Source organism: Rhinoderma darwinii, chromosome 3, assembly GCF_050947455.1.
Source record: "Rhinoderma darwinii isolate aRhiDar2 chromosome 3, aRhiDar2.hap1, whole genome shotgun sequence".
Lineage (NCBI taxonomy): Eukaryota > Metazoa > Chordata > Amphibia > Anura > Rhinodermatidae > Rhinoderma > Rhinoderma darwinii.
In genome coordinates, this window is record NC_134689.1 from 295,890,289 (window position 1) to 295,907,369 (window position 17,081).

Consider the following 17,081-nt stretch of genomic DNA (forward strand, 5'->3'; position numbering starts at 1 on the left):
TATTTTATTTTTTGGATAAAAAAAGTTTGACTTCAAAAAGTTTGTTTATTTTATCAATTTTGTATTGGCTGTGCAGGAATAAGTAATTTTTAATAATGGCTCACAAAATAACACAACAGAACACATCATTTTATAAATAATTTATTTAAAAAAACCATATATATATATATATATATATATATATATATATAAAAATAAATATAAATATATATTGACCTAAATATGAAAGCCTGCAACCCGCACCAAGGGTCCTCATTGTATTGCGAGTCGTTACACTAAACTAACAAAACTAACAGAACTATGTATTAACATAACTAACTAAATTTAACTAAACACACAGGAATACACATCATCTCTAGCGGATAGAGTCCTGCTGCCAGGGCACTGCTCCCTCATGGCTCACAAAATAATCCGCAAAGAATTCCCGGATTCATAGGCCAGATGTTCCTGGTCTTCCTTGCGGTGTCTCGTCCAAAGTCAATGCTCCAGTGGCCATGTGATGTTCCACGTCACCATCACCTGTTGAATCGTACATTCGTGTGAAGTTGTGCAGGATGCACAGGCCTTGATGACGTGATTGACATTGTCTGCATCCATTTGGATTAAACACATATGCAAAAAATCAGTGTTAAATGACACAAACATTTTCAAAATAAAATAGTTTTTATTGAGACATGATAAAAATACAAAATACAGATAATAACATCAAAAATGAATTCAAATATAAGTCCTCACAGTAAAGAAAGTACTGAGGGGCATGGCCTGACTGGAAATGTGAGAGGACGCACGGTGTGTTAGCTCCTGCAAGAGATCCTTATATTATCCTGTTTCGGAGCTCTTTCAAGGATAATTTTTATACAGCCTGCCGGTACTTACCTGGGTGATCGTCCCCGCTGGGTTGCAGCCCGGTTTCGCTGATTTCGTGGCCATGACTCGCCGAAATAAGGACGTGGCGGCGGAGCGGGAAAGCCAAGATGGCGCTGGCGCCCCATCTGCAGCAGCACGTGCAGCAGCCTCTAAGCTGGCAGGGTATGCAAGAACCTCGTCTGCTACACCAAGTAAGCCTGCACTGCACTGCTAGTGGAGACTTCTAAGCATACCCAGGTTCCAGCGCTGGAGGTGAACACTGAGGTGAGCGCTGAGGAAGCATGTGAAGGCCAGTTACGGGACTTAGGCTCTCAGCCTGCGGTGGGTTCATGCCCATCATTACCTCCTTATACATTGCCTGTGTTGGGGAAGGGTGAGCCGTCCATGATTGATCATGATTGATGTTTTATTGGCCATCACTAAATGCAATACCACGCTATCTTCTATGTCGCTGCAGTTGGGAGGTGTACGTGAGGATGTGGGGCTTATCCGACATGATTTACAGAAAGTCTTTGACAGGATGTCGGCGGTGGAGGGGCGCGTTAGTGAGATAGGGGACGCCATTTTACCCATGCAAAGAAATATTTTGAAGCATGACCGCGCCATTTAGAATTTGTAAGCTCAGGCGGATGATTTGTAGAACAGACTGGTGGGTTTGCCTGAACGCACACAGGGCAATACCCCGACTGAATACGTTGAAACGTGGCTGATATCTACTTTGTGATGCAATTTTGTCGCCCATGTATGCTGTGGAACGTGCTCACAGGGTCCCCATGAGACCGCTTCCGCCTGGGTCACAGCCACGGACCATGCTTGTTAAGCTCCTATATTATTGTGACAGAGATGCCATTTTGAAAGCGGCCAGAGATATGAAAGATGTTACTGTTGATGGCCATCGTACAGCATTTTTTCCAGACTTCTCAGCGGATATCCAAAAGAAACGTCTTTTATTCCAGGAGGTAAAGACGAGATTGCGTACTCTCCAAATCCCATATGTGATGTTGTATCCTGCAAAGCTTCGAGTGGTTGCCTTGGGGGAAAAGCATTTCTTTGAGAACTCTAAGGACGCTGTGAGATTACTTGACCGCAGTGAGCGTCGTATTCGAGATGCAGATGGATAGATGGTGGAACAGGCTTCAATATATATGCAAAAATAGTTTTTCCAGGGAGCCGGTTGCTCCGAAACACTAGATACTGATTAGACGGACTTTCCTTTGAATCCAGGAGTGGTTATAGGACGATGAAGTTTGATTTGTCTGAAACATGTTTTCCAGGTTCAAGGACGACTAGTGCCCTGACTTGCTTTGGCTAAAGCAGGTCTTTTGGCATATGTGGGTTGTTTTGGTTTGGGGGAGGGGGTCCTGGGTAATTTTTTGGGGTTCTTCCAGAGTATGCATACTTGTTTTAAATATAATATGGGTTTATACTGTGCCTGTATGAAAATACTGTCTTTCTCCTGCTTTTTTCTGTAAAGCTTATGTTCGGGGCCTTGGAGACACTGTTAAGCATATGGCTATCTTTGAATATGTTAACCCCTTAGTGACCACCAATACGCCTTTTCACGTGAGTCACTAAAGGGGCCTTAGGCTAGGCTGACGCCTTTTCACGTGAGCCTAGTCTAAGTCCTGCACGGGTCTCCCGTGCAGGCTGGAGCCGGGGCTCAGCTGTCTGATGACAGCTGAGCTCCTGCTCCAACGCCCGCGATCGAAGTTTACTTAGATCGCGGCCGTTTAACCCGTTAAATGCCACCGTCAATAGCGATCGCGGGTCTCTGATGGGGTGTCATGGCAGCCGGGGGCTTGATAAAAGCCCCCAGGTCTGCCCTGGACATATGCTTGTTAGGACGCGCCGGAGGCACGTCCTAACAGATTGCCTGTCAGATTTACACTGACAGGCAATAATGCTCTGGTATACGAAGTATACCAGAGCATTATAGCAGCGATCTGAAGATCGCACAGTAAAGTCCCCTAGTGGGACTAATAAAATAAGTCATCAATGTGAAATAAAGATTATTAATGAAAATGACGTTGTTTGAGGACGCTAGAGCGAGTGTGTCTTCTCAAATTTTGCAGCATAAAGCAATGTGGTTGCTTTACCACATGTCAATGCTGCAAGTTTGGGAATTGCTCCCTCTAGTGACCAGCACAGGGAAATGTTATAAATTAGAATCTAATTTATAATATTTCCTGACTCGTGAAAAAATTCAAAAAAGTAGAACAATGTTTAATCATTTATATACTAACAGTTTAACTAAAAAATAAATAAAAAAATTCTAGCGACACATTCCCTTTAACTGGTCCAAGTCTGTTCTGATGCGGGTGGATGATACACGCGAGCAGGTGACATGTGCGGATCTCCCTATGAAGTGTGTTACATCCTTTAAATATCTAGGTGTGGAAATCTCCATGAAAATGGAGGACTTTGAAAAATTTAATTTGACCCCCTTATTGGCCCGGTTTAAACTTAAATTAGATGTGTGGCGTAAAATTCAAAATTATATGGATGTCCCAATTGTTTTATCTTTTACACAATGCACCTATATGGTTACCATAATATTTTTTTTATAAGGTTAACAGGTTATTTTGCTCTCTCTTTTGGAATACGGGGCATGCATGCATAAAGTTGGAAACTTTGCAGAGCGATAAGACGGACGGAGGTCTGGCTGTTCCTAATCCTCGACTATACTATTTGGTTTCTCAGCTGCAGCATATAAGAGGTTGGGATATTGATGACTCAGTGGATTCCAATAGGCTGTTGCTACAACACTTCCTAAGTTCGGATTCCTTATATGAGGCGCTAGAGGCTCATAAATTTCAACAGCATACTAAAAAATTTCCAACATTATATTTGATGCACAAACTATGGTGGTGTATTAGAGATATGCAAGGTATTGTGGGATGTACATAATATACAGCTATTTGGGATACGCCTTGGTTATCTCATATGATTACCTTAACAGATTTTGGTCTATGGGAGAATAAAGGGGTACGTAGAATAGACCAGTTGTTGGAAAATCAGGAATTAAAGTTGTTCTCATGTCTGCAATCAGAATTTGGTCTCCCTCATACTCAATTTTACAAATATCTTCAGGTCCGTCATGCGTACGGAATGGAGAGTAGGAACACTGCAGTCACGGTAATGGACAATGTCCTGATAGGAGTTATTAGCAAGGCTAGTCACACCTCTGGCCTCATTCTGTACAAAAGCCTTCTGACAAGGTTTCTAGGTGAATTTCCTTCCATGTTGAGGAGTAAATGGGAAAGAGATCTTGGGCCCATAGAAGAAACTCAGTGGGGGGATATATTATCGCGGATTCCTAAATTATCTATGAATGAGGCACATCGTATATCTCATCTATTTCTGATACATAGGGTTTATAGAACACCGGTGTTTATGACTGAAATTGGCTTCAGGGACTCCCCTGATTGTCCCAGATGTGGTGGGGAACCTGGCACATTGATACATATGATGTGGCAATGTGTGCAGCTGCGACAGTTTTGGTCTGAGGTAGTGTACACTATTTCTTCTGTATACCAGGTGTCAGTGGATTTCACTCCGTTTGTATGTGTTTTGGGGTATGTGGAAGATATCTCTGTTTCTGAACATGTCAACTCGGCAGTTGCCCGTATATTATATGTGGCTAGGAAGCTTATTGGACAACAGTGGTTGGATGATTAACCGCCTGCGTTATTAGAATCTTGTAACAAAGTCTCGTGGCTATCACGTATGGAAAAATATATTTACACGGCTAGGAATGCTTCACACTCATTTATCATTTGATAAAATATGGTCTTCATGGGTGGAGAGACGGGGCCAGAACTCACCGCCTGATGCTGCAGCTGAGGTGCATTCTGGAACGTCATAGCCTTGTGGACAATGCGTGCTGCTTAGGGTAACCTGAAAGACCTATGGGGAATTTGGGTGCATGTGATTTATATGTATACTATAGACTTACCTCTGTTATGTAATGTATTCGGTACTGTTTTATGTGCACATATTTTTCATGTTTTCATGATCATGCATACTCTGGAAGTTAGGGGCGGGGGGAGTTGGTATTTGGGATGTGATGTTGTATCACAATTGTTTTATTTTTGCTGAAAATAAAAAATTACTTGATTTAAAAAAAGAAGAAGAAGAAAGTACTGAGTGGGCTACTGGCCATAACATTTATACCATACAGAAGTACATTGTAAATAAACAGCCATGGTGAGTCACATAACAAAAATAAACAACTGTGAAATAGACCATCAGAATCGATAGACAGAACTGGCAAGGTAGCCAAAAAATGAATTATAGAGAAGTTGACAGACCATGCAGATATACAATGGGGTAAAAAGTAGCGATGTGCCAGGAGCCCACTTACACCCAACGCGTTTCGCCACCAGGCTTCGTCAGGGAGAAAAGGATTTATTCATTTGGATTGCCGACATGAAGACCCTCCATTTATTTGACAAAATCCCACTCCACATAACGACTAGCCCTGGTAAGCCTGTAATTGAAAAGGCACCTCCGCTCGTCCAAACCACGCCTAGGAAAGGGGCGCATAAGATGGGTGGAGAGTCCAAAGGCCTCATATGCCACTATCACAAGTGGTGCGGGGGGTCCAGAAGATCCGGGCAATAGGCGGGGTTCTGGGAGGCATAGCTGATTGCTTAGAAGTTGCTGACCCATTCTGGAAGCCCTAAAGATGCCAGCATCCGCAGTGATACCATAGGAACCGATGTCTACAATTACAAACTGGTATTGACTGTCAGCCAAGGCCAATAGAACTACCGAAAAATACTTTTTGTAATTGTAGAATTGGGACCCAGAGTGTGGTGACTTCTTCACCCGGATAGGTTTTCCATCCAGCGCCCCAATGCAGTTTGGGAATTGTGCGTTGTTCATCAACCCTGTCAGATATACTCATACACTGTTCTGCCATCGGTTCAGGCATCACGGTATCATTTAAGGTATGTTCAAACGCTTACCAAAAAACGTCTGAAAATACAGAGCTGTTTTCAAGCGAAAACAGCTCCTGTTTTTCAGACGTTTTTGTAACAACTCGCGTTTTTCACGGCGTATTTTACGCCCGTTATTGGAGCTGGTTTTCAATGGAGTCAATGTAAAACGGCTCCAAAAACGTCCCAAGAAGTGTCCTGCACTTCTTTTTCGCGGGCGTCTTTTTACACGCCGTATTTTGACAGCGACACGTAAAATTAAGCCTCGTGGGAACAGAACACCGTAAATCCCATTGCAAGCAATGGGCAGATGTTTGGAGGCGTAATGGTGCAGTTTTTTCAGGCGTAATTCGAAGCATAAACGGCCCGAATTACATCTGAAACCACTGCGTGTGAACATACCCTAAGTTTCCGCCAGATGAGCTCAGAGGTGGACATGATAATTCCTGAAATGGTTAACGTCCCTAATAGGAATTCAAAATTACGGGACGTGAACGAATTTCCAGTGGCAAGGAATCTGATGACAAAAGGTATAAAATTTGATTAATTACACAAACTATGCTCTGTGAGATTATCAACAATGCAAAATAACATAAAAACGATATTGTTATTTATTGAATATGGTCTTTGTGGGTTGCAAATTTTTTTGAAAGGTAACATGTTGAAAAATGGAGCATTAAGGGCTCGTCCACACGCTGTGGAATTGCCACATTTTTTCCAGCCGGAAATTTGGGATGGAAAAAACGCAGCAGAATCAAATGTTGCGACTGGCATCCGACAGAAAGAATGAAATTTTGCCGGGTGCAGCCGCAGGTCCACATAAAGGGTGTAGAAGTGCCCTTTGGAAGCACATTGGGAGACAATGGGATGAACCCAAAAGCCTCCTCCTTCTAGGTTCTTCCTCCACCATCTGCCGTCGCTCTCCATATGTGCGAGAGATGAGCCACATCATAAAAACATGGTCCATAGCTTTGGATGTCATGTTCCTAAAAAAGTGGTTTAAATCACAACAGACCAAGCACAGCAATCCAACAAAACTCTCTACGCTGTAACAGCAATAGTGACCTTCCTGTGGGTGTTCCTAGAGGGTTGGAACAAAAATTGTGACCAAAAAGTCCTCGTTCAGATTTTTACGCGCGTTATACGCGCGTAAACTACGGACACACGGAAGCACAATGGAGACACTCACGTGCGTATAACGCAGCGTATTTCACGCGAGAGATTCTCATATGCTCGTGTGAATGTAGCCTTATAGTTGGGGTCGTTACAGACGCGGCAATACAAAATATGTGTAACTTTTTGTAAAGGGAAAAAGTGGGTTTTTCACTTGGGATTTTTGTTTATTTATTATATATAAACTTTACGAAACATTTTTTTAACTTTTTTTTCTAGTCCCACTAGGGGACTTTACTGTGCGATCATTTGATCGCTTTTATAATACACTGCAATACTTCTGTATTGCAGCGTATTACTGACTGTCAGTGTAAAACTGACAGGCATCTGCTAGGCCATGCTTCTGGCATGGCCGAACAGGCATTAACTAAAGGTAGACCTGGCTGCAGAATGGCGGAAGAACGCGTCACCATGGATACGTAAGTATGAAGCTTTTTTTTTTTTTTTTCAGGTGCAGTTTTCTGCAGCGGACACTCCGGTCGAAATTTTGCACCACAATTTGGTGTGGTTTTCTGCCCTGATTTAGAACTTTTAAAATCAGGGAATACATCTCCTGTAGCTCCACTTATGTAGTGTATTATGCACTATGTGCATGCCCCAAGATCTACGTTGGCCTGACTTCTAGGCAGCTGAGGATTCGCACAAGGGAACACGTTCGTGACATCTCTGGTGCGAAAACAATAAGTGATCTTGGACAGCTGAAAACGCTGCCTAGACACTTTAAACAATTTCACAATTGCAATCCTGTCTCTTTGATGATTCGTGGCATTGAACATGTACATTGTGGCATCAGAGGGGGCAATCTGAGGAAGGTTCTAGCCCAAAAGGAGTGTATGTGGATTGTAAAATTGGGATCCATGACTCCTGTTGGTCTTAACGAACAACTCAATTTCACCTCTTTTCTTTAGAATCCCGTATTTCCACTGGTTTTTAATTAGGATTTTAATTGTATGTGTCTGCTTTTTCTTAATCATATAGGTACTTGCTATCCCATAGTTTTGACAGCTCCCTGTGATGAGAACTCGTCCTTCCCGATCTGTATGCATTCGGAAAACGGAGGGAGAAGATTCCATGGCTATTCGTAGCCCTATCCTTTATGGAGGATATAACATCTCCCTCAACTATATGTCTACTATCTAAATACCACTTTTGTTTATACAGTGCATGTTATTTGCAATTTGACATATATATTGTTTCTGATTTTTTGTTATTTATCCTACACTTGTAAATTTATGTTATCCAGTATTGATTCTATGTGTCTGTTATGTCACCTTATGGTGTATGTAATTCACTTTCATTATTTATTTTTTATTTTTTATTATTATTATTTTTTATTTTTTTATTTTTTTTTTTTATTTTTTATATTTTGTATATTTTTTTATTTTTTTGTATTTTTTATTTTTTATTTATTATTTTTCTCATCTTAATCACTGTTTATGGCTACATTATTACTTCCCCTCATATTTTCCATATGTGCGGGTCTTATAAACTCACTTTCACCTTTATATTTTTACTTTTATTTTTGGGTCTGACGCTAATATATATGTCTCTTTTCATTGAGTTTTTGACACTGTATTTGTAATACTGCTTAATAGATATTTGTCTTTTCTCCTTTAAACTTATTGTATTTTCGGTTTATACTAAAGAGATTTTGACATAGTCCACTATAGGCAGTAGGACATTAATATATATCTTTTTTCTCCTAATATATCGGTCTATTTTCATTGAGTTTCTGACACTGTACTTGTAATACTGCTTATTGGACATTTGTCTTTTCTCCTTTAACTTATTATATTTTCGGTTTATACTAAGGAGATTCTGACATAGCTCACTATAGGCAGTAGGACATTAATATATATCTTTCTTCTCCTCCCGTGCTCACCGTCCAATCAGGTGCGCGCGTCCTCTGCGCGACGCTGTTTTGTGGCCGGCCCTCTTCCTTGCCCCCCACAGCGCACTGCGCATGCCTGGGATCCCTGTACGCGTCGGGGATCTCTGGTGTGCGCTCGAGCGCTGGGGGCTGGAAGTGGGGCATGCCTCACTTCCGGTCTCGGCAGATGACGTGCGCCGGAATCTTCTTGGACTGAGTTTTACTCGATTCACCTGGGGCTTGCGCTACTTATACTCCTCATCTCTTTAGACACTTCACACCCCTTGAGGAAGCACATCGCGAAACGCGCGTTGGGGTTTTTCTACTCACACTAGCTCGACTCTCTGCATTTATCGTTCAGTATGGGTAAGTTGTTATATCAGTGGGTGGACGTTCGGCTTACTTAGGCTGCAGTCTGTGAATCTCCTTTCATCTTATATGACTGATGGTCTGTAACTCCTTCTAGACCTTTGCATGACTGTAGGTCATACATCACCTGTTGTTTATGGTACTGTATTTGTATAAATCTACCCATGACACTATTGTCTTACAGTGTTGTTGTATATGACTTGCGTCATGATTATATTGGTCCACTCACTTTAGTCTATGTACTGTACACTGCCCTTCATTCTGCTATATAGAGATATTCCTGCTAGTTGTGTTTTAGTGTAACTATTCAGAGTCTTCAAGTCCAGCTCTGTACCTTTTTATCTTTCATACATGTTTCTATATGTTTAATAAAACTATTTTCTTTTAATACTGGCTAGTATGCTCCTTTTTGTCTCTAGTGTATATCATTATATACGGGAGTTGCCCTCTCTCTTATTAGGGTAGTATGCTACACCTTAAGCATCCAGCCCCACACATGCTATTTGAGCTGGTTTTTTTGTGTATAATTCCTGTATGAATATAGCCTAAATCATTTTTCACACACATTCTAAATGGATGTCAAATTTAAAGGAAGTAGTGAATAACGCGACTCATTGTGATACTGTCGTGGAAGTCAATGGCTCAAAATATATTAGACTGAAATTTACACGAGCGTTCCAACAGACACTCACGCCAGGCACTTTATCCAGCATCCTAATCAGGAAATTTCATACCGATATATATCGAGAGAGGAGAAATAACATACAGACGCTGCTGGTATGCTCAAAAATACTCCTCTGGGTTTTTTTCTTCCAAACTCAATTACAATACTATTATTCAGAAAGGGTGTAGGCTTGGGGTTAACCAATCAGAGACAATGTGACAATATTTGTTATTCAGCCAATTACAGACATACGATATATTCCAGATACATCATTATAATTCTTCGCACATCAGGTTTCCGGGTGGCCTTATCTCTCTTGGCAAGAATATTCCTTTAAGATGGGGGAGGCATTCCCACTTGCATATTTGCCGCCCTACCATCTCACTCCCTGTGCCTTCTCTGCAAGCTTCGTATGGGAACCAAGGTCAAAGATAACTAACTAAGAAACATACAAAATCAACATTAATATACTTGTCTTAACCCCTTCCCGCAACTTGGCGTAAATGAATGCCCAGGTAAGCAGTAATTTCGCGCACCTGGGTGTGCAGTTACATCCGCGCTTCAACAGTTAACCACCGTGCGGCGCTACACCGCAGCGGCGGTTAACTGTGCAGGGTGTCTGCCCTGTTCTCTCCGTTGCCGATCAGCGGCCTGTCACCGCTGAAATCGGCAAATAACCCCTTTGATGCGGTGGTCGATTGCAATCACCGCATTAAAGAGGTTTAGAGCAGATCGGCAGCCCCCCACATGCATTTGTGGGGGCTGGCGATCCTTATCAAGGCAACCAGAGGCCAGACAATGGCCTCCGGGCTGCCATGTATGGAAGCCTCGGAGGAGCAGCCTCCGGCCGGTTCTCCGAGGCTTCCTGTCAGTGTGACTGCCACATCACAATGACAGTTAGAACACATTACACTACGTAGGTAGTGTAATGTGTTCTAGCAGCGATCAGAGCTGCAAGTCTAAGTGTCCCCTAGTGGGACAAGTAAAAAAAAAGCTAAAAATGTTTTTAAAAAGTGTAAAAATGAAAGTTATAAGTGACATAAAGAACTGCTTTTTTCCTATGAGAAGTCTTTTATTAAAGGAAAAAAATTAACACGTTAAAAAAAGTACACATATTTGGTATCACCGCGTACGTAACGACCCCAACTATACAACTGTAATATTATTTTTCCTGCATGGTGAACACCGCAAAAAAATAAGTAAAAAAACAATGCCAGAATCACTATTTTTTGGTCACCACTCCTCCCAAAATATACAATAAAAAGTGATCAAAAAGTCGCATGTACGCCAAAATAGTACCAATAAAAACTACAACCGTCCCGCAACAAACAAGCCCTTACACAGCTTTTTTGACTGAAAAATAAAAAAGTTATGGCTCTTAGAATTTGGTGACACAAAAAATTATTTATTTTATAAATAAGTAATTTAATTGCACAAACGCTGGAAAACATAAAAAAAAACTATATACATATGGTATCGCCGTAATCGTACCGACCCGCAGAATAAAGTAAAATGGTCATTTATAGACCAGGGTGAGCGCCATAGAAAAAAATTATAAAAAACATTGTTAGAAATGATGGTTTTTGGTCACCTTGCTTGCCAAAAAATGGAATAAAACGTGATCAAAAAAATTGCATGTACCCCAAAAAGGTATCAATGAAAACTACAGATTGTCCCGCAAAGAATAAGCCCTCACACAGCACCGATGGTGAAAAAATAAAAAAGTTCTGGCTCTCAGAATATGGCGATGCAAAATGTGCAGAGTGTTCCAAAAGCGGATAAGATTGGGCGCCATTTATCAGTGCGACACCGGCCACACATCTGCGGATTATTATTTATTTACCCCATTATTATACCCTCTTATTATGCCCTGATATTCTCCGCGCAGATTACATATGCCCCCACATTATAAACTGAAATACCAGTAAAACGCCAAACAGAACTAACAAGCTAAATGCCGCTCCCTCCCTTCTGAGCTCTACAGCATGATCAAACAGCAGTTTACGTTCAGATATGGCATCGCCATACCCGGCAGAACCTGGTTAATATTTTAGGTATTTGTCTTCATTAGCACAACCTGGGCATAACATGTAGTGAACTAAAATGGCATACCAGTGGAAAATTTTAATTTTCACTCTGCACCATCCGCTGCACATTAACCCCTTCGCGCACCACAACATAGCATGTCATAGTGTCGGGGATGATGTATGGAGCGGACTCACGTGAAAAATAATGAATTTAAAACTGCAAAATAGCTGTTTTTTGGTCACCTTGGCTCTACCAAAAAATTTAATAAAAAGTGCTCAAAAAGTTGTATGTACCAAAAAAATGGTACCAATAAAAACGACCGCTTGTCCCTCAAAAAATAAGTCCTCACACCTCTCTATTGACGGAAAAATAAAAAGTTATCGCTCTTGGAAAGCGGGGAGGAAAAAACTAAAAAGGAAAAGAAAAAAAATGGTTCAGTCCAGAAAGGGTTAATAACTTTCTAATGAAAAAACATTTATGACCACACGTAGGGTATTGCCGTACTCTTTTTCCTCTTTTATCCTTTGTGAAATTGAAAAAATTCAACATTTTAGTGGAAGAAATGTTGATATTCATTTTCACGGCCTAATTCTAATAAATTCTGCAAAAGACTTGTGGGGTCTAAATGTCCACATTACCCCTAGATAGATTCTTTAAGTGGTGTAATTTCCAAAATGGGAGTCACTTTTGGGGTGTTTCCACTGTTTTGGCCTCTCAGGGGCTTTGCAAATGCGACATGGCACCCGAAAACCATTTCAGCTAAATTTGAGCTCCAAAAGCCAAATAACACTCCTTCCCTTCTAAGCCCCGGTGTGGGTCCAAACAGCACTTTATTACCACATATGGCATATTTCCGTAATTGGGAGAAATTGTTTTACAAATGTTGGGGTGTTTTTTCTCCTTTATTCCTTGTAAAAATTTAAAATGGCTTCCTTTTTTCAGAAAAAAAGTTGATTTTTACCGTTACAGAATAATTCCAATGAATTCAGCAAAACAACTGTGGGGTCAAAATGCTAACTTTACCCCTAGAAAAACTCCTTGAGGGGTGTAGTTTCCAAAGTGGGGTCACTTTTGGGTGGTTTCCACTGTTTTCATCCCTCCAGTGCATTGCAAACGCGACACGGCACTGAAAACTATTCCAGCAAAATCAGAAATCCAAAAAGTGCTCCTTCCCTTCTGAGCCCTGCTGTGGGTCCAAACAGCAGTTTATTACCACATATGGGGTATTGCTATAATCGGGAGAAATTGCTTTACATATGTTGGGGTGTTTTTTCTCTTTTATTCATTTAACAAAAAAAGTAGATTTTCATCTTCACATACTAATTCAAATAAATTTAGCAAAAAAACTGTGGGTTAAAAATGCTAACTATACCCCTAGATAAATTCCCTGAGAGGTGTAGCTTCCAAAATTGGTGGGTCTTTACTGTTTTGGTACCACAAGACCTATTCAAACCTGACATGGTGCCTAAAATATATTCTAAAAGAAAGGATGACCCAAAATCCACTAGGTGCTCCTTTGCTCCTGAGGCCGGTGTTTCAGTCCATTAGCATACTAGGGTCACATGTGGGATATTTCTAAAAACTGTAGAATCTGGGCAATAAATATTGAGTTGCATTTCTGTGGTACAGAATTTTTTTATTACAAATGAATTTTAGCAAAAAAAAATTAATTTGTAAATTTCACCACTACTTTGCTTTAATTCCTGTGAAACGATCAAAGGGTTAAAACACTTTCTGAATGCTGTTTTGAATACTTTGAGGGGTGCAGTTTTCAAAATGGGGTGATTTATGGGGACTTCCTAATATACAAGGCCCTCAAAGCCACTTCAGAACTGAACTGGTCCTTGTAAAAATAGCCTTTTGAAATTTTCTCGAAAATGTGAGAAACTGCTGCTAAAGTTCTAAGTCTTGTAACATCCTGAAAAAATAAAAGAATGTTCAAAAAACTATGCAAACATAAAGTAGACATATGGGAAATATAAACTAGTAAGTATTTTGTGTGGTGTTACTCAGTGGCGTAACTACCGCGGTAGCAGCCGTAGCGGCTGCTACGGGGCCCGGGGCTTGAGGGGGCCCGTGCCGCCAGCCGACACGCCCACCCAAATGGCTTGTGGCGCCGCTAGCAGCCGTTATGGCTGCTACAGCGGTAGCGCCGCTACTGTGGGGCCCGCGCCGCCGAGCCTTACACAGGCCCTCTCATGCCTGTAGGTGTCGCTAGCACCGGAGGGGGCCCCGGTGCTAGCGGCAGCCAAATACATGTATTAGCACTGAATGGCCGGGCATGTTCCGTGCCTGACCATCCAGTGCCTTACAATGACACTGATTGGCTAGCGGCGCGATGACATCATCGCGCCGCTTCCATGCTTGGAAGGTGCTGATTGGCGGGGCAAGTCATTCTGCCCCGCCAATCAGCGTCATTGAAGGACGCTCGTTCAGCTCCTGCAGACATGCTCAGAAGAGAGCATGTCTGCATCGCCGGTGAACAGCGTGGGAACCGGATAATGTGAGTATGTCAACGTTATATTTTTTTTTCCCCTCATAAAAATGTGAATGACATTATCTATAGTGGGGGGGGGGGTCGTCTTTATGTGGGCTATTATATATAGGGGGGGGGGGTCATCTTTATGTGGGGCAGTAGCTACAGGGGGGTCTATATGTGGGGCAGTAGCTACAGGGGGGTCTATATGTGGGGGTGTGGGCCACTATATACAGGGGGCTCTATATGTGGGCAATTATATACAGGGGGGTCTATATGCGGGCCACTATATACAGGGGGGTCTATATGTGGGGCACTAGCTACAGGGGAGGTCTGTATGTGGGGATGTGGGCCACTATCTACAGGGGGGTCTATATGTGGGGCAGTATATGTGAGACACTATACAGGGGTGGGCTATATGTAGAGCACTATCTATAGGGGAGCTATTTTTTTAGGGTACTTTCTATAGGGGTGGGCTATGTGTGGGACACTATATACAGGGGTGGGTTACCTGTGGGGCAGTAGCAACAGGGTGGCTATATGTAGTGCACAGTCTACAGGGGTGGGCTATATGTGGGACACTATATACAGGGGGAGCTATATGTGAGACAATATCTACAGAGGTGGGCTATACGTGGAGCACTAACTATAGGGGAAGCTATATGTAGGGCAGCACGGTGGCTCAGTGGTCAGCACTATTGCCTTGCAGCTCTGGAGTCCATATGTGGGCACTATCTACAGGGGGCACTATCTACAGGGGGCACGGTGTGTGTGTGTGTGTGTGTGTGTGTGTGTGTGTGTGTGTGTGTGTGTGTGTGTGTGTGTGTGTGTGTGTGTGTGTGTGTGTGTGACAGTTATATTTAGATGTGTTGAGAATTTTAACTTTGTTTACAGGTGCAGAAATGTTTTAAAAGTGAGAAGCTGAAGACATCTAAACGGAAAACTGCAGAAATGGGTCACGGCCGGGAGAAATCCATCATAGATGTCTGAACCGGAGGGAGAAGAAAAGAACTAGAATCTGAGACGTCACCGGTGAGTCACTTAATGTAAATGTTTATTCTGCCTCTAATCAGTATTGTAGTCACTGTATGATCTGCAGCGAGATGATGGTGGTATGATTTTTTTGTGAAACCGCATCTCCGAGCATATCCTTACCATTGTTCCGGCCATGCTGGGAGCTGTAGTTTTACGCCGTACAAACCTATGCGCAGTGGCGTAACTACCGCTATAGCAGCCGTAGCGACTTCTACGGGGCCTGCAGCAGGAGGGGGCCCGTGCCACCCACCGGCACGGCCCCCCATGACCGGAGATTCCACTAGCAGCTGCGATGGCTGCTACAGCGCGACGCCACTGAAGGGGTTGTTCCTACAAAAGACATGCATCCCCTATCCACAGGATAGGGGATACATGTGGGATCGCTGGGACGCCCAGCGATGAGGAGAACGGGGGACCGAAAGTCCCCCCTAAGTTCTCCATGATAAACCTCGGAATTCCGGGATCTGTGTCGGCAGCTCCATGGAAATGACTTGCGCACCGGTCGTGCTTGTGCGCATGCGTGACCAGCACTCCTTTCATTTTTATTGAGCTGCGCAGATGCCGGAAATCCGAGGTTTGTCATGGAGAACTTCGGGGGACTTTCGGTCCCCCGTTCTCCTTATCGCTGCTAGTGATCACACATGTATCCCCTATCCTGTGAATAGGGGATGCATGTCTTATATAGGACAATATATAGGCCGTTTTGTTTTTTTTGGCGGTGGGGGGGCTATATGGTGTTATCTACAGAGGGGGTCTGTATGGTGTTATCTACAGAGGGGTCTGTATGGCGTTATCTACAGAGGGGGTCTGTATGGTGTTATCTACAGAGGGGTCTGTATAGCGTTATCTACAGGGGGCTGTGTATGGTGCTATCTATAGGGGGGCGCTGTGTGGTGGAATCTATAGGGGGGCACTATCTACAAGGGGGGGTTGTGTGATACCCAGCAGAGGGGGGGGGGCCCCAGTCAAAAGTTTGCTATGGGGCCCAGTCTTTCCTAGTTAGGCCCCTGGTGTTACTATCTGTTTTACAAGTAGATACATTTAAATTTAGAAAAACGTACATTTTTGCTAATTTTCTCTAACGTTTTTTACTAATAAATATTGAATTTATCGACCAAATTTTTTCACTAACATAAAGTCCAATCATATATCAAAGACTCCACGGACGTTTTAAAACGCCTTGATGGTGTAACAATGGAGCAGGATATGTTTTTGGTATCCTGCAATGTAGAATCCCTCTACACTTGTATTGAGCACGATTTGTGTCTATCTGCGGTCTCATATTTTTTGTGGTCAGGGGATCATGATCAGGATTTGGTTCATATTCTTATTCGTCTAATGCGTTTTGTTTTAGAGAATAATTACTTTCTGTTTAGGGATAAGTATTATCTACAGTTACGTGGAACGGCGATGGGTGCCACTTGTGCACCTTCCTACGCAAACTTATTCCTGGGCTTTTGGGAACAAGAGATTGTGAGAGTAGCCATGGACATGGTTTCGGGTTGTGTCGTCAGTTGGATGCGCTTTATTGATGATATCCTATTCATTTGGCAGGGTACACGAGCTGAACTTGACCGGTTTCTAGTCATTTTAGATACCAATGCATGTAACATTAAACTAACAAACGTGATCAGTCAGTAGTTTATGGAATTCTTGGAC